The sequence below is a fragment of the Rhinoraja longicauda genome, chromosome 5 (assembly GCF_053455715.1).
Source record: "Rhinoraja longicauda isolate Sanriku21f chromosome 5, sRhiLon1.1, whole genome shotgun sequence".
Lineage (NCBI taxonomy): Eukaryota > Metazoa > Chordata > Chondrichthyes > Rajiformes > Arhynchobatidae > Rhinoraja > Rhinoraja longicauda.
The window spans coordinates 86237243-86263697 of NC_135957.1; the positions used below are offsets into that span (position 1 = coordinate 86237243).

The 26455-nt window shown below is 49.0% G+C and overlaps 1 pseudogene across 1 annotated transcript in view; it reads left to right on the top strand.

Moving 5' to 3' along the window:
• The window catches only part of LOC144593944 (monocarboxylate transporter 10 pseudogene), a 74424-nt pseudogene that overhangs the window by 1005 nt on the left and 46964 nt on the right, over positions 1-26455 (top strand). The gene's annotated exons all lie outside the window — the stretch shown is intronic.

The following is a 26455-nucleotide window of genomic DNA, read 5'->3' on the forward strand; positions in this document are numbered from 1 at the left end:
ACCCCTTGACCAAACACCCTCAAAACCCCCCATCCCTCGACCAAACCCCCCATCCCTTGACCAAATACCCCCCTTGACCAAACACCCCCCTTGACCAAACACCCCCTTGACCAAACACCCCCCTTGACCAAACACCCCCCTTGACCAAACACCCCCCCTTGACCAAACACCCCCTTAACCAAACACCCCCTCCCTTGACCAAACACCCCGTACCCCCATCCCTTGACCAAACACCCCCAACCCTGTAACCCCTGCCCCTACACCCCCCAAGCCCTGCCCCTACAACGCAAACCCTGTACCCCCTGGCCCGACACCCTCTAACGCCTGCCCCCGAACCCCTTGTCCAAACACCCCCCCAAACTCTAACCCCTGCTCCTACACCCAAACCCTCTAACCCCTGCCCCTGTACCTCCAAACCCTGCAATCCCTGTTACTGCACCCCAAACCCTTGCCCCTACACCCCTCATTCCCCCAATCCTTGCCCCTGTACCTCCAACCCCTGCCCCGACACCCCGAAACCCTGTAACCCCTGCCCGACACCGCCAAACCCTTCAACCCCTTGTCCCTGCACCCACACCCCCCTGCCCCTCATTCCCCCCAACCCTTGCCCCTACGCCTCCAATAACCTGACCTACACCCCCGACCACCTTTACTATGTACCTCGGAACTGCATAAACACTCGTTTTGTTTTTTTGCAGCATCTCTGGAGAACATGGATAGGTGACCTTTCTTCAGAATGAATAGACAATAGACAATAGGTGCAGGAGTAGGCCATTCAGCCCTTCGAGCCAGCACCGCCATTCAATGCGATCATGGCTGATCACTCTCAATCAGTACCCCCGTTCCTGCCTTCTCCCCATACCCCCTCACTCCGCTATCCTTAAGAGCTCTATCCAGCTCTCTCTTGAAAGCATCCAACGAACTGGCCTCCACTGCCTTCCGAAGAAGGGTTTCGACCTGAAACATCACCTATCCATGTTCTCCAGAGATGCTGCCTGGCCTGCTGAGGTACTCCAGCACTCTGTGTTCTTTAGTGCATTAGCCAACATCTGCAGTTCTTTGTTTCGATACAGTATATTCATCCCATCTATTTCCCTCGTGATTTTATACATTTTGTCCGTTGTTGCTAGGGGCAGGGGGATTAATTTTGTGCATGTTACTACCTGTTTAGTGCAGTTTATTTTTTTCGTTTGCTTTCGTGTCACTAGATCTAAACCCGAGTATTTCCCACTCAATACGTGGAATGGTGATCGTCAGTTTGTCTTGATAGTGGCTTGTGTAGTATGCTTTCACTCTCGTGATGTAAATTGCATCATGCACTAAATGGGTGATGACACACAGTTACCGGACTGGTGAGTTCTTGTAAGCAACGGTAGGGCTGCTGCCTCATTATGCCAGAGAACTGGGTTACATCCCCATCTCTGTGTGGAGTTTGTGCATTCTCCCGTGAAGTCCAAAGAAGGGTCCCGACCCGAAACGTCACCCATCCTATTTCTCCAGAGATGCTGCCTGACCCGCTGAGTTACTCCAGCACTCTGAAACGTCACCTATCCATGTTCTCCAGAGATTCTGCCTGATCCGCTAAGTTATTCCAGCACTCTGTGAAACGTCACTATCCATGTTCTCCAGAGATTCTGCCTGATCCGCTGAGTTACTCCAGCACTCTGTGAAACGTCACCTATCCATGTTCTCCAGAGATGCTGCCTGACCCGCTGAGTTACTCCAGCACTCTGTGTCTACCTCTCTGCTGTGACTACGTGGGTTTCTCCCGGGTTCTCCGGTTTCCTCACGCATTCTAAAGACGTGTGGGTTTGTCAGTAAATTGCCCCTAGTGCGTAGGGAGTGGACGAGGAAGTGGGATAACCTGGAACTAGTGTGTAAGAAAATAACTGCAGATGCTGGTACAAATCGATTTATTCACAAAATGTGAACTAGTGTGAATGAGTGATTGCTGGTCGGTGTGGACTCGGTGGGTCGAAGGGCCTGTTTCCATGCTGTATCTCTTAGCTAAGCAGTCTTGCACCTTGTAATTCAAGGGTTGAGTGAGATATAGAGAGAGCCAAGGGAAGGTTTAATTACCTGGTGTACCAGGGGCAGAACCATACAATTTTTACTTGTTGCAGCATAACAGGCCCATTAAAGCAATGACATTCAAATTATATAATGATCAATAATACAATAAATTGATAACGGTAATACTAGGTCACGGTGGCGCAGCGGTAGAGTTGCTGCCTTGCAGAGAATGCAGCGCCGGAAACCCGGGTTCCATCCTGACTACGGGTGCTGTCTGTACGGAGTTTGTACGTTCTCCCCCTGACCTGCGTGGGTTTTCTCTGAGATCTTCGGTTTCCTCCCACACTCCAAAGACGTACTGGTTTGTAGGTTAATTGGCTTGGCAAACGTAAAAAAATTGTCCCTGGTGTGTGTAGGATAGTGTTAATGTGCGGGGATCGCTGGTCGGCACGGATTCGGTGGGCCAAAGGGCCTGTTTCCACGCTGTATCTCTAAACTAAACTATAATAGTGCAAAACTGAAGTCGGTAGTGTAACCAAAGACACAGTCCGTAGAAGATCACAGTTGCTGAGGTCAGTGTTGTGCAATGTTCGAGAGCCTGATGGTTGCTGGGAAGAAGCTGTTCTTGAACTTGGAAGTCACCGTTTTCAGGCTCCTGGACTACCTTCCCGGTGGTAGCAGCGAGATGAGAGTGTGGCCAGGGTGGTGTGGGTCGGTGAGAGTGTGGCCAGGGTGGTGTGGGTCAGTGAGAGTGTGGCCAGGGTGGTGTGGGTCAGTGAGAGTGTGGCCAGGGTGGTGTGGGTCTCTGATGATGCTGGCTGCCTTTTTGAGGCAGCACCTCCTGTAGATGCCTGCGATGATGGGGAGGTCAGTGCCCGTGATGGAGCGGGCAGTGTCCAGCACTCTCTGTAGATGCCTTTGATGGTGGGGAGGTCAGTACCTGTGATGTCCACCACTCTCTGTAATCTGTGATGTCCACCACTCTCTGTAATCTCCTGTAAGTTCCTGGGCATTCGAGTTACCAAACCAAGCTGTGATGCAACCATCAGTGGGCTCTCTACTGTACACCCGTTGACGTTCTGCTGGAAAGGGCGCAGAGAAGATTTCCGAGGATGTTGCGAGGAATCGAGGGCCTGAGTGGTTGGGCAGGCTGGGACTCTATGCCCTGGAGTGCAGGAGGCTGAGGGATCTTACAGAGGTGTACAAAATCACGAGGGAAATAAATAGGGTGAATACACAGAGTCTTTGACGCAGAGTAGGAGAATCAGAAACCAGGCTTGTTTATAAATTTAATAGAATAGATCAAAACTTTCAGTTTCAATGAAATACAAAATCATTTCTGTCTAGAAATTTGTTAAGCAGAGCAATCTGTTCGCAAAGCTGGGTGAGTAGGGGAAAGGTTTAATATGAGGGGCAACAGTATCACACAGGGTGGTGGGTATAATGCAGTCCTTAGTTTTAGTTTAGAGATACAGCACGGAAACAGGCTTTTCGGCCCACCGAGTCCGCGCCGACCAGCGATCCCCGCACATTAACACTATCCTACACACACTAGGGACAATTTACGGAAGCCAATTAACCTTCAAATCTGTACGTCTTTGGAGTGCGGGGGGGAAACTGGAGCATCACGAGGACGTGGGTTTAAAGTGATGGGGGAAAGATTTACTCGGATCCTGGGGAGTAACTGTTTCACACAGAGCGTGGTGGGTATAATGCAGTTCAGTGTCAAAGGGCCAAAATCTTGGCCAAATCATTGTCGTAAACCTCCTCTGGACCCTCTCCAACGCCAGCACATCCTTCCTGAGATATGGGGTCCAAAGCTACTCACAATACTCCTAATGCGGTCTGACCACTACCGTATAAAGCCTCTGTGTTACATTTATATGTCTCCAGCTCCATTTCATTATCGTTAGAGAGAGAGAGAGTCCAGGGACATTGTCATCTTCCACGAGTGGATGAGTCAGCCCAAAGGTTATCGTGTGCGACCATTTCCTCGAAGGCCTTGGCAGTGTGTACAAACCAAGGCTACACTTTCTTTCAAACCTCATTCCTCTTCCTGGCCTCGGCTCCTGTCTGGAATGCCGCACGTTCCCGATGGCCTTGTAAAATGAGGAATTCTTTAAAGCTTCTTTAATTGCCCCTGGATACATAGGAAGAGTAGTCATAGAGTGGTACAGCGAGGAAACAGGCCCTTGGGCCCAACTTGCCCACACCGTCCAACGTGTCCCAGCTAGATTACTCCAGCATTTTGTGTCTATGTCCCAGCTATACTAGTCCCACCTGCCTGAGTTTGGTCCACATCCCTCTAAACCTGTCCATTCCATGTACCTGTCTAATTATTTCTTAAACATTGCAATAGTCCCTGCCTCAACTACCTCCTCTGGCAGTTTGTTCCATACACGCACCACCCTATGCGTGAAAAAGTTACCCCTCAGATTCCTATTAAATCTTTTCCCCATCACCTTAAACCTATGTCCTCTGGTCCTCGATTCCCTTACTGTGGGCAAGAGTTTATACACAAGTAGTGTTGGGTTGCACCACAGCTTGGTTTGGGGAACAGCTCTGCCCAAGACTGCAAGAAATTGCAGAGAGTTGTGGAAGTAGCTCAGCCCATCACACACACCACACTCCCCACCATTGTAGATGTAACCCAGTCCATCACACACACCACACTCCCCATTACTTACTCCATCTACACTTCACACTACCTTGGGAAAGCAGCCAACATAATCAAAGACTTGTCCCACCCCGGTCATTCCTTCTTCTCCCCGCTCCCGTCCGGCAGAAGGTACAGAAGTTTGAAAGCGCGCACCACCAGACTCACAGCGCCAGAGACCCGGGTTCCATCCTGATTACGGATGCTGTCTGTACGGAGTTTGCACGTTGTTCCTGTGACCTCGTGGGTTTTCTCCGGGAGCTCGGTTTCCTCCCACATCACAAAGATGTGCAGGTTTGTAGGTTAATTGGCTTGGGTAAAAATTGTAAATTGTCCCTCTAATGTGTGTAGTGCTAGGATTGATCGTTGGTCGGCACGGACTCGGTGGGCCGAAGGGCCTGTTTCCACACTGTATGTCTAAAATCTAAAAGTTTAAAGAATGACCGGGGTGGGACGTCTTTGATTGCATTGGCTGCTTTCCCGAGGCAGCGTGAAGTGTAGATGGAGTCAGTGGTGGGGAGTGCGGTGTGTGTGAGGGGCTGGGCTCTCTCAACAACTCTGCAATTCCTTGCAGTCTGTGGCCGAGCATTTTCCAAACCAGGCTGCGATGCAACAAATTATTGTTTAGTTCTTTAATTGGCCATGTGCAAATATTGTGGTTGTCATTAATACGCTGTCAGTTGTCTGGCATCGAGGATTGTCGGGAATTTCAGGAATTCTATTTACCAACCGTCTTTTAAACAAAATCCAAGCATCAAAGTTCGAAAAAATCGCTGACATTTGAATGTCTCCCAGCGTGTGTGTGAAGCAAGTCACACAGTGAAACAGCATGGAAACAGGCCCTTCAGCCCAACCTGTCCACACCGGCCAACTTGTCCCATCTACACTAGTCCCACCTGCCTGCACTTGGTCCTTATCCCTCCAAACCTGTCCTATCCACGTACCTGTCTAACTGTTTCTTAAACGTTGGGATAGTCCCAGCCACAACTACCTCATCTAGCAGCTTGTTCCAGACAGCCATTACCCTCTGTGTGAAAAAGTTACCCCGCAAGCCCCCATTAAATCTCCCCCCCCCCCCCCCCCCTCACCTTAAACCCTGGTTCTCAATTCCTCTACTCTGGGCAAGAGACTCTACCCGATTTATTCCTCTCATGATTTTGTACACCTCTGTTAGATCACCCCTCATCTTCCTGCGCTCCAAGGAATGCTCAACCTCTCCCTGTAGCTCAGACCCTCTAGTCCTGGCAACACCCATGTAAATCTTCTCTGCACCCTTTCCAGCTTGACAACATCTTTCTGATCTGAATGGTGTCAGATCAGGGTCCTGGTGAGACCGCACCTGGAGTATTGTGTGCAATTTTGGTCTCCGAATTTGAGGAAGGACATTCTTGCTATTGAGGGAGTGCAGTGTAGGTTCACCAGGTTAATTCCCGGAATGGCGGGACAGACATGAAGAAAGAATGGGTCGACGAGGCTTGTATTCACTGGAATTTAGGAGGATGAGAGGGGATCTTATAGAAACATATAAAATTCTTAAAGGATTGGACAGGCGAGATGCAGGAAAAATGTTCCCCATGTTGGGGGACTCCAGAACCAGGGGTCACATTTTAAGAATAAAGGGTGGGCCATTTAGGACTGAGATGAGGAAAAACCTCTTCACCCAGAGAGTTGTGAATCTGTGGAATTCTCTGCCACAGAAGGCAGTGGAGGCCAATTCACTGGATGTTTTCAAGAGAGAATTAGATTTAGCTCTTAGGGCTAAAGGAATCAAGGGATTTGGGGAAAAAGCAGGAATGGGGTACAGATTTTGGATGATCAGCCATGATCATATTGAATGGCGGTGCTGGCCCGAGGAGCCAAATGGCCTACTCCTGCACCTATTTTTCTATGTTTCTATGTTCTATGTTTAGTAGGCTATGGGCCAAATATAGGCAAATGGGACTAACCCTAAAATGTCAACCTGGTCAGCATGGGCAAGGTGGGCCGAAGGGTCTGCTTCTTAGAACATCGCACAAGTACAAGACTTTCGGCCCACAATGTCTGTGCCGAACATAGGAAACTGAGGGCACACAAAGGGTGGTGGGTGTATGGAACAAGCTGCCTGAGGAGGTAGTTGAGTCTCGGACTATTGCAGCGTTTAAGAAACATTTAGACAGGTACGTGGGACTATTATGGATGGACCATGTTGGTCAGTGTGTGCAAGTTGGACCTAAGGGCCTGTTTCCACGCTGTAACACTCTAAACATGAGGCCAAGATAATTTTTTATCTACTTGTGTGCATAATTTATATCCCAACAGGCAGCACATCAATATGCTTATCGGTAAGTCTCTTGAATGTCATTATGGTAGCTGTTTCCATGCTGTACAGGAAAAAAAACTACAGATGCTGGTTAAAATCAGAAGTAGACACAAAATGCTGGAGTAACTCAGCGGGTCAGGCAACATCTCTGGAGAGAAGGACTGGGTGATGTTTCGGGTCGAGACCCTTCCAGCATTTTGTGTCTACCTTCGATGCTGTACAGCACTGTGACTCTGACTGTCATCTTCTTGAATGCAAGCACAAAGTATAATTCCAGTAAGTCTTTATGAGCATGATGGTAGGGTTGGATGTAGAAAAAAACCCAGAGTATTTCTCTGGGGAGTTAAAAAAAATTATTGTTCATCTTACGATACAAGACCAACTATGTAACCAGTTTAGTTTAGAGATGCAACGCGGAAACAGGCCCTACTGCCCACCAAAACCACACCGACCAGCGATCCCCGCACACTGACACTATCCTACACACACTAGGGACAATTTATATTTATACTAAGCCAATTAACCTACAAACCTGTACGTCTTTGGAGTGTGGGGGAAACGGGAGAAAAACCACGCAGGTCACAGGGAGGAAGTACAAACTCTGTACAGACAGCACCCGCAGTCAGGATCAAACCTGGGTCTCTGGCGCTGTGAGGCAGAAACTTTATCTCCGTGCCACCATGCCACTCTAAATTAGATTGACATCGAATTTTTCGACAGAGGCAGCATCTCTGGAGAAAAAGAATGGGTGACGTTTCGTGTCGAGTCCCTTTATACAGAGTCTGAAGAAGGGTCTCAATCTGAAACGACACCGTTCCTTCTCTCCAGAGATGCTGCCTGTCCTGCTAAGTTACTCCAGCATTTTGTCTCTATCTTCAGTTTAAACCTGCATTTGCAGTTCCTTCCCACACAATTTTTATATGGAATTGTATATATATGTGTGTGTGTGTATATGTACAGTTGTGTGCATTCACATGTTTAAACTATAATGTCTTATTTTTAATGTTTTATGTTTTATTCTCTATTATTTACTGTATGTCGTGTTGTTACTTGCGAGCAAAGCACCAAGGCAAATTCCTTGTATGTGCACATACTTAGCCAATAAAAATGTATTCAATTCAATGTGAATGTAATATATTTTTGCAGCATATTATCCCTGTCGTTTTTAAATACTACGCTATTGGTAGTTGTGCAGTGCTATTTCGTGTTTTTATGGCAGACTGTTTCATTTCTCTTTGCCTCCCCTTTATTTTTGGCACGAGGTTATTAATTGTCATTGTTACTTAATATTATCTTATCAGGAACTGTGTGAATTGGGGCTGTGTGTCTAAGTCTACTTTCTGCTGAGTTTATTCAACTTGTTTCCACTCCCACACCCCTGGACTAAGCATCTGGTTTTAAAGTCAACTTGTGTTCATTGCACACAGTGCCAAGAACAACTCGCATGTGTCACGTACTTACTTGCAACCTTCCGGCAGTCAGTGAAACTGAATCAGAACGTTATACGCCAGAGAAATGAGTATCTTCACCGTTTCCTCCTTCCCAGTTTAGTTTGGTTCAAAGATACAGCGTGGAAACAGGCCCTTCGAGTCCGCGCCGACCTGCGATCCCCACACGTTAATACCGTCATAACCACACTAGGAACAATTTTTTTTTAAACCAAAGATTTATACCAAGCCAATTAACCCACAAACCGGTGGGTCTTTGGAGTGTGGGAGGAAACCGAAGATCTCGGAGAAAACCCACGCAGGTCACGGGGAGAAGGTACAAACTCCGTACAGACAGCACCTGTAGTCAGGATGGCACCCGGATCTCTGGCGCTGTGAGGCAGCAACTCTACCGCTGCGCCACGAATTTATTCGTTTTCTCCCAAAAATGGGGTGGCACGGTGGCGCAGCGGTAGAGTTGCTGCTTCACAGCGCCAGAGACCCGGGTTCCATCCTGACTACAGGTGCTGCCTGCACAGAGTTTGTATGTTCTCCTCGTGACCACGTGGGCTTTCTACGGGTGCTCCGGTTTCTCCCACATTCCAAAGACGTACAGGTTTGTCGGTTAATTTGGCTTCGGTAATGAGCTGTAAATTGTCCCTGGTGTGTGTAGGATAGTGTTACTGCACGGGGTGATCGCTGGTCGGCGAGGACCCAGTGGGTCTAAGTGCCTCTTTACGCGTTGTATCTCTAAACTAAACTTAAGATTAAGGGGTAGGCCATTTAGAACGGAGATGAGGATAAACTTTTTCAGTCAGAGAGTTGTAAATCTGTGGAATTCTCTGCCTCAGAAGACAGTGGAGGCCAATTCTCTGAATGCATTCAAGAGAGAGCTAGATAGAGCTCTTAAGGATAGCGGAGTCAGGGGGTATGGGGAGAAGGCAGGAACGGGGTACTGATTGAGAATGATCAGCCATGATCACATTGAATGGTGGTGCTGGCTCGAAGGGCCAAATGGCCTACTCCTGCACCTATTGTCTATTGTAAATCAATTGCCAAAACTTATGAACTTATTTCACAGTTCAAATGCTGGTACACATGAGAATTAAACACTGAAGTGATGAATCTGTGGAATCTGCCGATGGCTGTGGAGGCCAAGTCAATGGATATTTTTAAGGCCGAGATTTACAGATTCTTGGTTAGTTTGTGGGCTATGGGGAGATGGCAGGAGAATGGGGTTAGGTGGGAGAGATAGATCAGCCACGATTGAATGGCGGAATGGACTTGATGGGCCGAATGGCATCATTCTTCCCCTTGACTCTTAAATGTATATGACCTGTGTCTCTGGTCACGAGCCCTCTATACTCTGTGTAATAAGCACCATTTAAGCTGCTGCTCTGCAGTTTGGGAGTGTTTAGGAAAGTTTGGTCTTTCGTCTACATAGACCTGTAGCGCACTGGGTCACGTTATGCCTGACCAGGTCTCTGATTGGGATTATGATTGTGTCTTTTTGAAGTTAAACCTCTTCCTCTAATTAACCTTCCCAGTAGCTGACCCTCTGGCAAGATTCCCGCTGGCAATCTTTTCTTCCGCTAGATCAGCGTTTTCTCAGCCAAGAATCAGTTTCACTCTGTCTCGTCGACCCTTTATTGTGAACATGTCTTGACATTAGATTAGTCGGGCAGCGAAGCACTCAGCCACCCCGGCCCCCCGCCCCCACCAGCAAGTTATAATGTTATTACATTGAAAGATGCAACATGGAAACAGGCCCTTCGGCCCAACTAGTCCACGCCAACCAGCAATCACCTGTTCACACTCGTCCCATGCTATCCTCATCCACTCCCTACACACTGGGAGCAATTTACAGAGGGCCATTTAACCTCCAAATCTGCACGTCTTTGGGATGTGGGAGGAAACCGGAGCACCCGGATGGAACCCACGCGGTCACGGAGAATATGCAAACTCCGCACAGACAGCACCCGCGGTCAGGATAATTGTGGACGCAGCCCTGACCATCACACAAACCAACCTCCCTTCCACTGACTCCATCTACACCTCACGCTGCCTCAGCAAGGCCAGCAGCATAATCAGGGACCAGTCGCACCCTGGCCACTCCCTCTTCTCCCCTCTCCCATCAGGCAAGAGGTACAGAAGTGTGAAAACGCACACCTCCAGATTAAGGGACAGTTTCTTCCCAGCTGTTATCAGGCAACTGAACCATCCTATCACAACCAGAGAGCAGTGCTGAACTGCTATCTGCCTCATTGGAGACCCTCGGGCTAACTTTGATTGGACTTTGCTGTCTTTATCTTCCATGAAAGGTTACTCCCTTTATCATGTGTGAACATGATTGTAATCATTTTCCGCTGACTGGATAGCACGCAACAAAAGCTTTGCACTGAACAGAGACACAAAATGCTGGAGTAACAGCGGGACAGGCAGCATCTCTGGTGAGAAGGAACAGGCGACGGCCCATTCTTCTGAAGAAGGGTCTCGACCCGAAAAGCCACCCATTCCTACTGTCCAGAGATGCTGCCTGTCCCGCTGAGTTACTCCAGCATTTTGTGTCTACGATGTAAATCAGCATCTGCAGTTCCCTCCTACACAAAAGCTTTTCACTGTAGCTCAGTACACGTGACAATAATTTAAATTCAACTCAACCCATCTGCATTTTCTTGTGTAACCGTGTGCAGGGCTGGGTTACAGAAGCAAAGAGCAGTGAATGTTCTGAAACTACCACAGCAGCTAATTCCCTGTGTAATGTGTGAGCTCTTCCGTGGGTGGTAGCGAGGGTTGCCAACTGTCCCTTATTAGCCGAGACATCCCATATTTTGGGCTAAATTGGTTTGTCCCGTACGAGACTGCCCTTGTCCCATAATAGGCCCGGGGGGGGGGGGGGGGGGGGTGGCGCTGTAGGCCCAGGGGCCGCCTAATGGAGTTGGCATAGTAACCCTGGTTAGGTCGGCCTCCATTGGTGGAGCGGGAGTACGTGGCCGCTGGCTAGGTGAGGTTACGCACCTTGTCCCTTATTTGGAAGAGAGATAGTTGGCAACCGCAGCGGCAGCTGGCATGAAGTAAACTCGTTTTTGCTATACCGACATATTTGGAGTACAAAGTAACTTGTTGACAAGTTTCGTTAGACAACTTTATTAGTTGTAATCAACAGTTTATTGGTTTACTGCGAGTGTGATTTCTCGTCCATGTGCATATTAGCTTACTGACCTCTTCACAGGACCTCTTCACAGGAATAAAAACTGCCACCTGCTCTCTGGACCCCATCCCCTCCAGCTTTGTCAAGGCCTGCCTTCCTGCTCTCTCTCCACTTATCACTGCAACAATAAACTCCTCCCTGTCCACTGGCATCGTCCCGCCATCCCTCAAAATCGCTGCTGTCACCCCCATTCTGAAAAAACCTGGTCTAAACCCTGACACCCCAAACAACTTCAGACCAATCTCCAACCTACCCTTTCTGTCCAAAGTTTTGGAACGTGCTGTAGCTTCCCAACTAAAATACCACCTCTCTACCAATAACCTGTATGAAACTTTCCAATCTGGATTCCGCTCAAACCACTGTACTGAAACTGCGCTCCTCAAAATCACAAACGACATTCTCCTCTCCTCCGACGCTGGCAACCTCAACATCCTCATCCTACTTGACCTCAGCGCCGCCTTTGACACCATAAATCACTCCATTCTCCTCACCCGACTTGAAACCTCCCTTAACATCACCGGCACAGCCCTATCCTGGTTTAAATCTTACCTCTCTGACAGACACCAGTTCATCTCCATTAACAACTGTAAATCCCCCACCGCTCCCCTCCCCCAAGGTGTCCCCCAAGGCTCAGTCCTTGGCCCCCTCCTCTTCATCCTCTACCTGTTCCCCCTTGGTCAATTAATCCGCCGTCATGGTCTCAACTTCCACTGCTTCGCCGATGATATCCAGCTCCTCATCTCCACCAAGTCAATCTCCTCCACCACACACTCTACACTGACAAACTGCATTACTGAAATAAAATCTTGGCTTCAATCAAACTTCCTCAAACTCAATTGCAACAAATCTGAAATCATCATCATTGGTCCAAAAATGCTCACCAAATCCACCCAAAACTTCATCCTCAACATTGATGGTCTCCCAGTATCCACCTCACCTCACATCCGGAATCTTGGAATCATCCTTGATCAAACCCTCTCCTTCGACAAACACATCAAACACATCACAAAGACAGCCTTCTTCCACCTCAAAAACATTGCCCGTCTCCGTCCATCCCTCTCCTCCACAGCTGCAGAAACCCTCATCCACGCCTTCATCACCTCCCGTCTGGACTACTGCAACAGCCTCCTCTATGGCGCACCCTCAAAAATCATCAATAAACTTCAATACATTCAAAACTCCGCTGCCCGTCTACTCACACACACCTCGATCCGTGACCATATCACCCCCGTCCTTTATAAACTCCACTGGCTCCCCATCCCCCAGAGAATCCAGTACAAAATCCTCCTCATAACCTACAAAGCCCTCCATAACCTGGCCCCATCCTACCTGACCGACCTCCTCCACAGGCACACTCCCACCTGCACCCTCCGCTCTGCCGCTGCCAATCTCCTATCCCCCCACATCCGGACTAAACTCAGATCCTGGGGGGACAGGGCTTTCTCCATCGCTGCTCCCACCCTATGGAACTCACTACCCCAAACCGTTAGAGACTCCCCCACACTCACCACATTCAAAACATCGCTGAAGTCTCACCTGTTCAGTACTGCCTTCAACCACTGAAGGTCACCTCACCTACTGTCTCCTTTCTCTGTTCATTTATTTATTTACTTATTTATCTATTTATTAATTTCCCTATGTTCTCAAAATCTCTGTAAAGCGTCTTTGAGTATATGAAAAGCGCTATATAAATAAAATGTATTATTATTATTATTATTACTGTGCATTTTACTCTGGATATCAGCCTTGCTGATTACAGACAACATCAGGATCATAAGATCAGGTTTATTGGCATCTGTACAAGTGTGCTGAGGTACAGGTACAATGAAAATCTTGCCTGCAGGCGAAAAGACTCAGTCAAGCACATCAACGATCAAATTGTACAGATATTACATCTACAATGTAGCCAGAAGGTGGTGAATTTGTGGAGGCCAAGTCATGGGATATTTTTAAAGCAGAGCAAGGCACAAAGTGCTAGGGGCAGCACGGTGGCGCAGCGATAGAGTTGCTGCCTCACAGCGCCAGAGACCCGGGTTCCATTCTGACCACGGGTGCTGTCTGTACGGAGTTTGTACGTTCTCCCCGTGACCTGCGTGGGTTTTCTCCGGGTGCTCCGGTTTCCTCCCGCACTCCAAAGACGTGCAGGTTTGCAGGTTAATTGACTTCTGCAAATTGTCCCCAGTGCGTGCTGGATGGCGCTAGGGTACGGGGAGATCGCTGGTCGGCGCGGTCTCAGTGGGCTGAAGGACCTGTTTCCACGCTGTATCTCTAGAGTAAACTGAAGCCAGGTGCCTTGTGCTGTGAGGCTGTGGGTTAACCAGCTGCTCCACTGTGCTGGACTTACTCCAGCAGTTTGTTTTTCCTTCAAGAGACAGATGTTATTAGAAACATAGAAAATAGGTGCAGGAGTAGGCCATTCGGCCCTTCGAGCCTGCACCGCCATACAATATGATCATGGCTGATCATCCAGCTCAGTATCCCGTACCTGCCTTCTCTCCATACCCCCTGATCCCTTTAGCCACAAGGGCCACATCTAACTCCCTCTTAAATATAGCCAATGAACTGGCCTCAACTACCTTCTGTGGCAGAGAATTCCACAGATTCACCACTCTCTGTGTGAAAATAAACTTTCTCATCTCGGTCCTAAAAGACTTCCCCCTTATCCTTAAACTGTGACCCCTTGTTCTGGACTTCCCCAACATCGGGAACTATCTTCCTGCATCTAGCCTGTCCAACCCCTTAAGAATTTTGTAAGTTTCTATAAGATCCTTATAACTTGGGTGCTGATTGCAAACTCGATACGTGTTACCCAACCCTTTCTGAAGTAGGAAAAAAAACTGCAGATGCTGGTAAAATTCAAAGTAAGACACAAAATGCTGGAGTAACTCAGCGGGTCAGGCAGCATCTCGGGAGAGAAGGAGTGGGTGATGTTTCATGTCTAGACCCTTCTTCTTAGAAGGAAATGGGCGAAATCGAGCTCAGATGCCACGCAAGTCACAGGGAGAACGTGCAAACTCCACACAGACGGGCACCTGTAGTCAGGATCAAACCCGGGTCCCTGGCGCTATGAGGCAGAAGCATTATCTCTGGCACCGTGCCACCTTAAATTGGATTGGCATAGAAGTTTTAGACAGAAAAAGCTGGAGAAACTCAGCGGGATAGGCAGCATCTCTGGAGGAAAAGAATGGGTGACGTTTCGGGTTGAATCCCTTCAGTCTGAAGAAGGGTCTCGACCCGAAACGTCACCCATTCCTTCGCTCCAGAGATGCTGCCTGACCTGCTGAGTTACTCCAGCTTTTTGTGTCTATCTTCCTTTCACCGGGGAATTTGCTGAGGTTTTCACTGTAACTTTTATTGCAGTTGCTGCTTGAACCTTTCTCCCCGACCCACGAGATAACGTTTGATAAGTTAAGAGCAAGTAATTATGTGCGGTGCTTTCAAAGTGAAAAAATTTCCCCAGTCTTTGCAGATTTGCAATTCACTGGATGAAACTTTTTCACCCAGAGATCTGTGAATTTGAGGAATTGTCTGCCACAGAAGGCAGTGGAGGCCAATTCACTGGATGAATTTAAAAGAGAGTTTGATAGAGCTATAGCGGCTAGCGGAATCAGGGGGTATGGGGAGAAGTCAGGCACGGGGTTACTGATTGTGGATGATCAGCCATGATCACAATGAATGATGGTGCTGGCACGAAGGGCCAATTCGCCTCCTACACCTATTTTCTACGTTTCTATGAAACAAAAGTGAAATGCAAGGATCTGTAGCTGCTGGTTTTCAAAAAAAAGGCACAAAGTGCTGGAGGAACTCAGCATGTCAGGCAGCATATCTGTAGTCTGAAGAAGGGTCACAACCTGAAAGGTCACCTATCCATGTTCTCCACAGATGCTGCCCGACCTGCTGAGTTACTCCAGCACTCTGAAACGTCACCTATCCATGTTCTCCACAGATGGGGTTTCGCTGCGTTTGTTTAAAAGCATTATTGATGCAGCTTCAGGCTGGAGATTGTTGGCCAGTAACAGGAACCACGCTCTGGGAAGATTTCACTGGCGATGGGGGAATCATGAATCATGGAGTGCAGTTTTGGTCTCCTAATTTGAGGAAGGACATTTTCTTTTTTTTTAGAGATACAGCGCGGAAACAGGCCCTTCGGCCCACCGAGTCCGCGCCGCCCATCGATCCCCGCACATTAACACTATCCTACACACACTAGGGACAATTTTAACATTTACCCAGCCAATTAACCTACAAACCTGTATGTCTTTGGAGCGTGGAAGGAAACCGAAGATCTCGGAGAAAACCCACGCAGGTCACGGGGAGAACGTACAAACTCCGTACAGACGGCCCGTAGTCAGGATCGAACCTGAGTCTCCGGCGCTGCATTCGCTGTAAGGCGGCAACTCTACCGCTGCGCCACCGTGCCGCACGACATCCTTGCTATTGAGGCAGTGCAGCGTAGGTTCACGAGGTTAATCCCCGGGATGGCGGGACTGTCATATGAGGAAAGATTGGAAAGACTGGGCTTGTATTCACTGGAATTTAGAAGGATGAGAGGGGATCTTATAGAGACATATAAAATTATAAAAGGACTGGACAAGCTAGATGCAGGAAAAATGTTTCCAATGTTGGGGGAAGTCCAGAACCAGGGGCCACAGTCTAAAAATAAAGGGGAGGTCATTTAAAACTGAGGTGAGAAAAAACTTTTTCACCCAGAGAGTTGTGAATTTGTGGAATTGTCTGCCACAGAAGGCAGTGGAGGCCAATTCACTGGATGAATTTAAAAGAGAGTTAGATAGAGCTCTGGGGGCTAGCGGAATCAAGAGGTAAGGTGCACAGGTTATTGATTGTGGATGATCAGCTAAGATCACAATGAGTGGCGGTGCTGGCTCGAAGGGCCACATGGCCTCCTCCTGCACCTATTTTCTATGTTTCTATGAGAGGAATAAATCTGGTGGATGCACAGTCTCTTGCCCAGATTGGGGGAATCAAAGACCAGAGGACATAGGTTTAAGGTGAAGGGGAAAAGATTTAATAGGAATCTGAGGGGTAAAGTGTTTGCACTAAGGGTGGTGTTTAGTTTTGAGATACAGAGCGGAGAGAGGCCGCTCAGCTCACCGTCTATGCCGACCAGCGATCCCCGCACACTAACACTATCCTGCACACACCAAGGACAATTTATAATTTTACCAAGACAATTAACTGCATTGTCGTCGGAGTGTAGGAGGAAACCGAAGATCTCGGAGAAAACCCACGCAGTCGAACCCTGGTCTCCAGCGCTGCAGGTGTTGTAAGGCAGCAACTCTACCGCAACGCGGGTGTACAGAACGGGCTGCCAGAGGAGGTAGTTGAAGCAGGGACTATCCCAACGTTTGAGAAACAATTATACAGGTACATGGATAGGACAGGTTTAGAGGGATTTGGGCCAAACGTAGGAAGGTGGGAGTAGTGTAGATGGGGCATGTTGGTCGGTGCAGGCAAGTTGGGCCGAAGGGCCTGTGTCCACGTTGTATGCCCTCAGCTCTAGTGAGGCGTTTCAGTCTGAGGGCAGGTCGTTTGTGCTCCATCAGGTACTTGAGTCTGAGTCACAATGTTCAGTGGCAATATTCAAAACAATTAATGACTTCCACATCACCTTAGCTCGTTTTGCATATTTTTTTGTTATCTAACCGATTTTATAGGAACCTAAGGGGTAACTTTTTCAAGCAAAGGGTGGTGGATGTATGGAACGAGCTGCCAGAGGAGGTAGTTGTGGCAGTACTATCTCAACGTTTAAGAAACATTTGGACAGGTACATGGATAGGACAGGTTTAGAGGGATATGGGCCAAGCGCGGGCAGGTGGGACTAGTGTAGATGGGTCATTTTGGTCGGTGTGGACATGTTGGCCGGTGTGGACAGGTTGGGCTGAAGGTCCTGTTTCCACGCTGTATCACTCTATGACTCTCTACAACTAAGGAGACTTGTTTCTGTGGGTGACCGGCATGTGGAATGTTTGAGACTGTTGGACCATTGCACAAGACGTAGAGATGGTGAACAGATGGTGTGTTCATCGGTTTGAAAGCCACCCTGCCAGATGCCAGAAGCCTTTGTTTTGTACACTTGTTGCAACCTTCTGCATGTAGGTTGGTCGACCACATGTTGCCAGCAGCTACTTAATTGGCAGCTTCCCCCAGGATGTAATCCATCATTTATGCGGGCGGTCATGGTGGCGCAGCGGCAGAGTTGCCGCCTTACAGCGAATTCAGCGCCAGAGACCCGGGTTCCATCCCCACTACGGGCGCCGTCTGTACAGAGTTTGTACGTTCTCCCCGTGACCTGCATGGGTTTTCTCCGAGATCTTCGATTTCCTCCCACACTCCAAAGACGTACCGGATTGTAAGTTAATTGGCTTGGTGTACGTGTAAATTGTCCCCAGTGTGTGTAGGGCAGTGTTAGTGTGTGGGGATCGCTGGTCAGCGCGGACCCGGTGGGCCGAAGGGCCTGCTTCCGCGCTGTATCTCCAAACTGAACTAAGCCTCTGACTCAAGGTGTTTCATTGAAAGATACGGCATGGAAACAGGACCCTTCGGCCCACCAAGTCCATGCCGACCAGCGATCACCCGTTCACATTAGTTCCATAGTATCCCACTTTCCCATCCACTTCCTACGCACACTAGATGCCATTTACAGAGGGTCAATTATCCGGCAAACCCTCGATGTGGGAGGAAACAGGAGCCCTCGGAGAAAACCCCCTACTCCTATTCCCAATTTCCTCTCCATTCGGCAGCTTGGGATACTGAGGAGAGGTGAAGTGCTCAATTTCTACCTGCGCTGGAGTTGACATCCATACACACCGTCTGGCATTGTTATTCCGTTTATCCCATATTTGTACACTGGATGGCTCAATCGTAATCGCGTAGTCTTTTTCAGCTGGCTGGTTAGCACGCAACAAGGGCAGCACGGTGGCGCAGCGGTAGAGTTGCTGCCTCACAGCGCCAGAGACCCGGGTTCCATCCCGACTACAGGTGCTGCCTGTACGGAGTTTGTACCTTCTCGCCGTGACTGCGCGGGTTTTCTCCGAGATCTTCGGTTTCCTCCCACACTACAAAGACGTGCAAGTGGTCAGTGTGGTTTTGGTGGGCTGAAAGGCATGTTTCCATGCTGTATCTGTAAACTAATCTAAAACTAAACAAAAGCTATTCACCTTACCTTGGTCTGATTGACCCAATACTGCATCAACCCATTTACAAAGCACTTCTGAAATGAGAACTTGAAGCCCATGTTGAAGTTGAACTTTAATGTCAGGTTAAGTAAAGTTAACATATGATGAGCGTTTGACAGCATTGGGCCTGTACTTGCTAGAGTTTAGAAGAATGAGGTGGGACCTCATTGAAAATTACCGAATAGTGAAAGGCCTGGATAGAGTGCATGTGGAGAGGATGTTTCCACTGGTGGGAGAGTCTAGGACCAGAGGTCACAGCCTCAGAATTAAAGGACGTTCCTTTATGAAGGAGATGAGGAGGAATTTCTGTAGTCAGTGGGTGGTGAATCTGGAATTCAATGCCACAGAAGATTGTGGAGGCCAAGTCAGGCCAAAAATGCTATTTTTAAAGTGGAGATTGACAGATTCTTGATTAGTCCAGGTGTCGGGGGTTATGAGGTGAATGGGTTGAGAGGGAAGGATCGATCAGCCATGATTGCATGGCGGAATGGACTTGATTGGCCGAATGGCCTAATTTTGCTCCTGTGATCATGAGAATATGAGTTTTTCTCCAGAAGCGAGAGAGAGAGAGAGAGAGAGAGAGAGAGAGAGAGAGTTATTCTTTGACAAAGTAAATCTCCTCAATCATCTCCGGAAGTAGAGGCGTTGACAGGCTTTCTTTGATTGCAACAGGGTGCTGGTCGCACTGCAGATCTCCAGAGATATGCACACCCAGGAATTTGGATTTGTTGTCTCTCTCCACTGCCAATAACACTCTATGGAATCTCATAATCGCTGAGCTCAGTGTTTGATGTGGAAACGAGAATAGGTGCAGGAGGCGGCCATTTGGCCCTTTGAGCCAGCACCACCATTCATTGTGATCATGGCTGATCATCCACAATCAGTAACCCGTGCCTGCCTTCTCCCCACATCCCTTAATTTCACTAGCCCCTAGAGCTCTATCTAACTCTCTTTTAAATTCAGCCAGTGAATTGGCCTCCACTGTCTTCAGTGGCAGAGAATACCGCTCGGCACGGTGGCGCAGCGGTAGAGTTGCGGACCCAGGTTCGATCCCGACTTCGGGCGCTGTCAGTACGGAGTTTGTACGTTCTCCCCGTGACCTGCTTGGGTTTTCTCCGAAACCTTTGATTTCCTCCAACACTCCAGGTCTGTAGGTTAATTGGCTTGGTAAATGTTTAAAAAAATTGTCCCTGGTGGGTGTAGGTTCGCTGAAAGGGCCTGTTTCCACGCTGTGCCTCTAAATTAAACTTTAAAAAAAATTTAATTAAAAGAATTCTGTAGGAGAGAGCTTGCCAAAATTAGTAGGTTAAGTTTTGCATTGTGCTCCTTGTTTGTTGATTTTTACAGCTGGACAGGTGACTTGTGGGTTATTCTTGGAAAGGGTTGCGTGCATGCGTCAGTGTGGCGATGCACGTCTGTGGGTGCAGTGTCGCAATAGAATCGCGCATGTCTTCTCAGAATCTGCATTGTGCAGATTTCTGTTTATTTGCTTTTTGGCAGATCTGCTGAACCTGTGCACAGCAGGGTTTTCATAAACACCAAAAGGAAATGGCTTGCTTTTCACAACCCCCCCCCCCCCAACTGGCCTCTCCCCTTCCAGCTAGATCCCCTTCCCCAGGCCTCTCCCCTTCCAGCTAGATCCCCTTCCATCTGCCTAATTTGAAATGGAGATAGACACAAAATGTAGATGTTTCGAGAGACACCAAATCTAATATTTTCTAAATGTTCTAACTACCTTCAGAAGTAATCCAGTCACTACATTTTAATGGGTACATTTTGAATATGTAATATATAGATAGACACTAAATGCTGGGAGTAGTTTAGAGATACAGCGCGGAAACATGCCCTTTCGGCCCACCGGGTCCGCGCCGACCAACGATTCCCGCACATTAACACGATCCTACACCCACTAGGAACAATTTTTACATTTACCAAGCCAATTAAGCTACAAACCTGTACGTCTTTGAGAGGAAATCGATGATCTCGGAAAAAACCCATACAGATCACGAGAAGAATACAAACTCCGTATAGACAGCACCCGCAGTCGGGATGGAACCCGGGTCTCTGGTGCTGCATTCACTGTAAGGCAGCAACTCTACCACTGCGCCACTGTGACCGCTCAAAAGCCTCCGGCACCTGGTATTCCCAGGCGGTCTCCCATCCAAGTGCTGACCAGGCCTGAGCCTGTTTAGCTTCCGAGATCAGACGAGATCTGACGCGAGCAACAGCAGGACAGGCAATATCTCTGGAGAGATGGAATGGCTGACGCTTCGGGTTGAGACCCTTCATCTGATTGTTCTATATCTCTCCACATCATCGTCTGTATCTCTCGTATCTCTCTCTCCTGACGAGTCTTAAGAAGGGTCTCGACCTGAAACGTCACCCATTCCTTCTCTCCAGAGATGCTGCCTGTCCCGCTGAGTTACTCCAGCTCGATCTTCGATTTAAACCAGCATCTGCAGTTCCTTGCATCTATTTGCTGTGTTACCATCTATGTTTCTAGTAACCCTCTGTCTGCCTGGACAGTCTGATCAGTCAGACCTACCTGATCTCCAACTCCCCCTCCCACTCCTAATCTGACCTTTCTGTCCTGGGCCTCCTCCATTGTCAAAGTGAGGCCCAGCGCAAATTGGAAGAACAGCACCTCGTATTTCGCTTGGGCAGCTTACACCCCAGCGGTATGATCATTGACTTCAAGTAACCCTTGCTTTCCCTCTGTCTCCCAGCCAAGTCGTTCTACATTGTCTGTAACTTGTTTTCACCGAGCCCACGGCTAACAATGGGAAGCTTCCTTCATCATTGTTACTTTGGTTTGAATATCTTTCATTCATTTGTTCGACATATCGCCGTCTATATCTCTCATTTCTCTTTCCCCTGACTCTCAGACTGAAGAAGTGTCTCGATATAGCTCTCAATGGACTTGGATTTAGCTCTGAGGGTTAAAGGAATCAAGGGATGTGGGGGATAAAGCATGATCATATTGAATGGTGGTGCTGGCTCGAAGGGCTGAATGGCCTACTCCTGCACCTGTATTCTATGTTTCTATGTAATGTCACCTTTTCTCCAGTGATGCTGTCTAACCCGCTGAGTTACTCCAGCACTCTGTGAAACGTCACCTATCCATGTTCTGCAGAGATGCTGCCTGACCCGCTGAGTTACTCCAGTGTCTATCTACGGTTGAAATCAACGCCTGCAGTTCCTTCCTACACAGGCACATAACGTCCCAACCTCACTCAAATGCTAGTAGTTGCCTGCTGACTCTGGCCCCAAAGCAGCAGCCGCTGTTCCAAAAGCTTGTTTGCTTTGGTTATATAATTTCTGCCTGGCCTGCACGATCCCCCTTGCTGGACCTGAAAGACGCTGGCAGGCTTAGTGTTTACTGCCCATGAACAGAGTGACTTGTGACTTAGTAGTTGATAGGCCTCCCTATCATAGAAACATAGAAAATAAGTGCAGGAGGTGGTCATTTGGCCCTTCGAGCCAGCACTGCCATTCATTGTGATCATGGCTGATCATCACTGTGGTTCCGGAAACTCTTCCCAGTCCAGGCGGAGGAAGGACAGTTGACGCGGTGTTCCTGTTGGGCTGAAGATAGGCACAAGATGCTGGAGTAACTCAGCGGGTCAGGCAGCATCTGTGGAGAACATGGATAGGTGACGTTTCACAGAGTGCTGGAGTAACTCAGCGGGTCAGGCAGTATCTCTGGAGAGAAGGAATGGGTGAAGAAGGGTCTCGTCCCGAAACGTCACCCATTTCTTCTCTCCAGAGATGCTGCCTGACCTGCTGAGTTACTCCAGCATTTTGTGTCTACCTTCGATTTAAACTAGCATCTGCAGTTTTTTTCCCTCTGTGATTCTGTGGCAACCTGGTCTCGTTTCGGTTTGAGACCCTTCTTCAGACTGGGGGAGTCAGGGGAGTGGGAAATGAGAGATATAGAAAGTGATGTAGAGAGATAGAAACATAGAAAAATAGGTGTAGGTTGGAGCCAGCACCGCCATTCATGGTGTGGCGTAGAGCCAGAGAGGAGGAGGAATGACAGACGGGCAGCAGTAAGAGAGTATGTTGCAGAACTCTCATCAGAGAGAGGAGGAGGAGGACTTCTTCAAAGTGGAAACACCTTGAGGACATTTCTCACCAGTGGAGCTGACAATGTGTAGCAAGGAACTGCAGATGCTGGTGGACACCGAAGATAAACACACAACCACACTAGCTGTTGGACCCTTGATCCTGCATCTGTACACTGTGGATGGCTCGATTGTATTCATGTGTAGCCTTTGACTGCGTAGCACGCAACAAAAAGCTTTTCACTGCACCTTGGTACATGTGACAATAGGGTTGCCAACTATCTCACTCCCAAATAAGGGACGAAAGGTGATGTCACTGCCCCGCGCCCCACGTCACCTCACCCAGCCAGCGGCCACGTGCTCCCGCTCCACCAATGGCGGCCGCCCGGGCTGGGAGGCGGGTTGCTAAGCAATCTCCGTTTGGCGGCCTCCGGGTCTACACTGTCCGTGTCTACAGCGGCCCCCCGGCCTACAGTGTCCGTGTCTACAGCGGCCCCATCGCCTACAGTGTCCGTGTCTACAGCGCCCCCCGGCCTACAGTGTCCGTGTCTACAGCGGCCCCGGGCCTACAGTGTCCGTGTCTACAGCGGCCCCATCGCCTACAGTGTCCGTGTCTACAGCGCCCCCCGGCCTACAGTGTCCGTGTCTACAGCGGCCCCATGGCCTACAGTGTCCGTGTCTACAGCAGCCCCCGGGCCTACAGTGTCCGAGCCTACAGCGGCCCCCGGGCCTACAGTGTCCGAGCCTACAGCGGCCCCCGGGCCTACAGTGTCCATGTCTACAGCGGCCCCATGGCCTACAGTGTCCATGTCTACAGCGGCCCCCGGGCCTACAGTGTCCGAGCCTACAGCGGCCCCCGGGCCTACAGTGTCCGAGCCTACAGCAGCCCCCGGGCCTACAGTGTCCGAGCCTACAGTGGCCCCCGGGCCGACAGTGTCCATGTCTACAGCGGCCCCCGGGCCTACAGTGTCCGGGCCTACAGCGGCCCCCGGGCATACAGTGTCCGAGCCTACAGCGCCCCCGGGCCTACAGTGTCCGGGTCTATAGCACCCCCGGGCCTAATACGGGACAAGGGCGGTCCCGTATGGGACAAACCAACTTAGCCCAAAATACGGAATGTCCCGGCTAATACAGGACAGTTGGCAACCCTACGTGACAATGATAAACTAACCTAGACAATGGGGACCCGGCATGGGACGGTAGGAGAACAAAGAGGCATCCAGTGTGGGGGAGGGGGGGGTCACTCTAGTTTATAATCCTCTGCCCAGGGAATAAGTCTCTGTTTGTTTGTTCTTTTGTTCCCGTGAAGGCGCTGTGCGTACGGCAGCCAGACGACAGTCGCTTGTCTTTTTCTTTTTGTTTTCACTTTTAATTTCAAGTTTTCCTTGTGTGTTGTGACTGTCGGCAGACCAATTTCCCTCCGGTGATGAATAAAGTTTTATCGTTCGGTATGGTGAGGGGTTTTGGGGAGAAGGCAGGAGAATGGGGTTGAGAGGGAGAGATAGATCAGCCATGATTGAATGGGTGAGTAGACTTGATGGGCCAAATGGCCTAATTCTGTTCCTATCACTCATAACTTTATGTGACAATACTAAACTAAACCAGACAAACTAAGCAATAGACAATAGGAGCAGGAGTAGGCCCTTCGGCCCTTCGAGCCAGCACTGCCATTCACTATGATTATGGCTGATCATCAATAATCAGTACCCCATTCCTGCCTTCTCCCCTATCCCTTGACTCCGCTATCTTTAAGAACTCTATCTAACTCTCTCTTGAAAGCATCCAGAGAATTGGCCTCCACTGCCTTTTGAGGCAGAGAATTCCATAGATTCACAACTCTAAGTGAAAAGGTTTTTTCTCATCTCTGTTCTAAATGGCCTATCCCTTATTCTTAAACTGTGGCCCCTGGTTCTGGACTCCCCGAACATCGGGAACATGTTTCCTGCCTCTAGCGTGTCCAATCCCTTAATAATTCTATATGTTTCAATAAGATCCCCTCTCATCCTTCTAAATTCCAATGTATACAAGCCCAGTCGCTTCATTCTTTCCTCGTATGACAGTCCCTCCATCCTAGGGATTAACCTCGTGAACCTCGCTGCACTCCCTCAATAGCAAGAATGTCCTTCCTCAAATTAGGAAAGCAAAACTGCAGGTGTGGTATCACCAGGGCCCTGTACAACTGCAGAAGGACCACTTTGCTCCTAAACTCAACTCCTCTTGTTATGAAGGCCAAGAAACACTGTTCCAAAAAATCCCACACAACACTGACTCCCCCTTGCGTGGCTTAGTTCTCCTTGGAAGCTGAATTTTTGTGGTGTTTGTTGGAACGTGTTCAGCCTGTCTTTACTGTGGTCACATGCGAAGTCATTTTGACCTTCTGGTTTGTTTGCATCAGCTGTGACGATTGTGGTGTTTGAGTTTTCTTTCACTGGGGGCTAAGTGTGTCCTGTAGAGCAGCGAAGTAAACACAGCCGGGGTAAAGTTACCCGGAGCCCTGACCCTGTGTGGTGTGGAACTGTGGCCAGCAGACCGATGACCAGCCGGGAGACTAGGAACCGCAGATGCTGCTTCACAAAAGATAACACAACGTGCTGGAATAACTCAGTGGGTCAGGCAGCTTCTCTGGAGAACATGGATGGGAAGAGGAGTCCCAACCCAAAATGTCACCTATCCATGTTCTCCAGAGATGCTGCCTGACCCGCTGAGTTACTCCAGCACTCTGTGAAACGTCACCTATCCATGTTCTCCAGAGATGCTGCCTGACCCGCTGAGTTACTCCAGCACTCTGTGAAACGTCACCTATCCATGTTCTCCACAGATGCTGCCTGACCCGCTGAGTTACTCCAGCACTCTGTGAAACGTCACCTATCCATGTTCTCAAGGTAATCAAGAAATAGTGGATGATAGTGAAAGGCTTGGATCGAGTGGATGTGGAGAAGATGTTTCCACTAGTGGGAGAGTCTAGGACTAGAGGTCACAGCCTCAGAATTCCTTTAGGAAGTAGATGTGGAGGAATCTCTTCAGAGGGTGGTGAATCTGTGGAATTCTTTGCCACAGACTGCTGTGGAGGCCGTCAATAGATATATTTAAGGCAGAGCTAGATAGATTCTTGATTAGTACGGGTGTCTGGAGTTACGGGGAGTAGGCAGGAGAATGGGGTTTGGAGGGAGAGATAGATCAGCCATGATTGAATGGAGGAGTAGACTTGATGGGCCGAATGGTCTAATTCTTCTCCTATCGGATAGATGCAAGAATATCCTTCCTCAAATTTGGGGACCAAAACTGCACCCAGTACTCCAGGTGTGGTCTCACTCGGGCCCTGTACAACTGCAGAAGGACCTCTTTGCTCCTATACTCAACTCCTCTTGTTATGAAGGCCAACACTCCATTGGCTTTCTTCACTGCCTGCTAAACCTGCATGCTTACCTTCCACCCCACCAGCCGTCGCATGCAACACATAATCCTCCGACATTTCGGCCACCTCCAACGGGATCCCAGCACTGGCCACATCTTCCCATCTCCACCCCTTTCCACCTTCCGCAGAGACCGTTCCCTCCACAACTCCCTGGTTAACTCATCCTTTCCCACC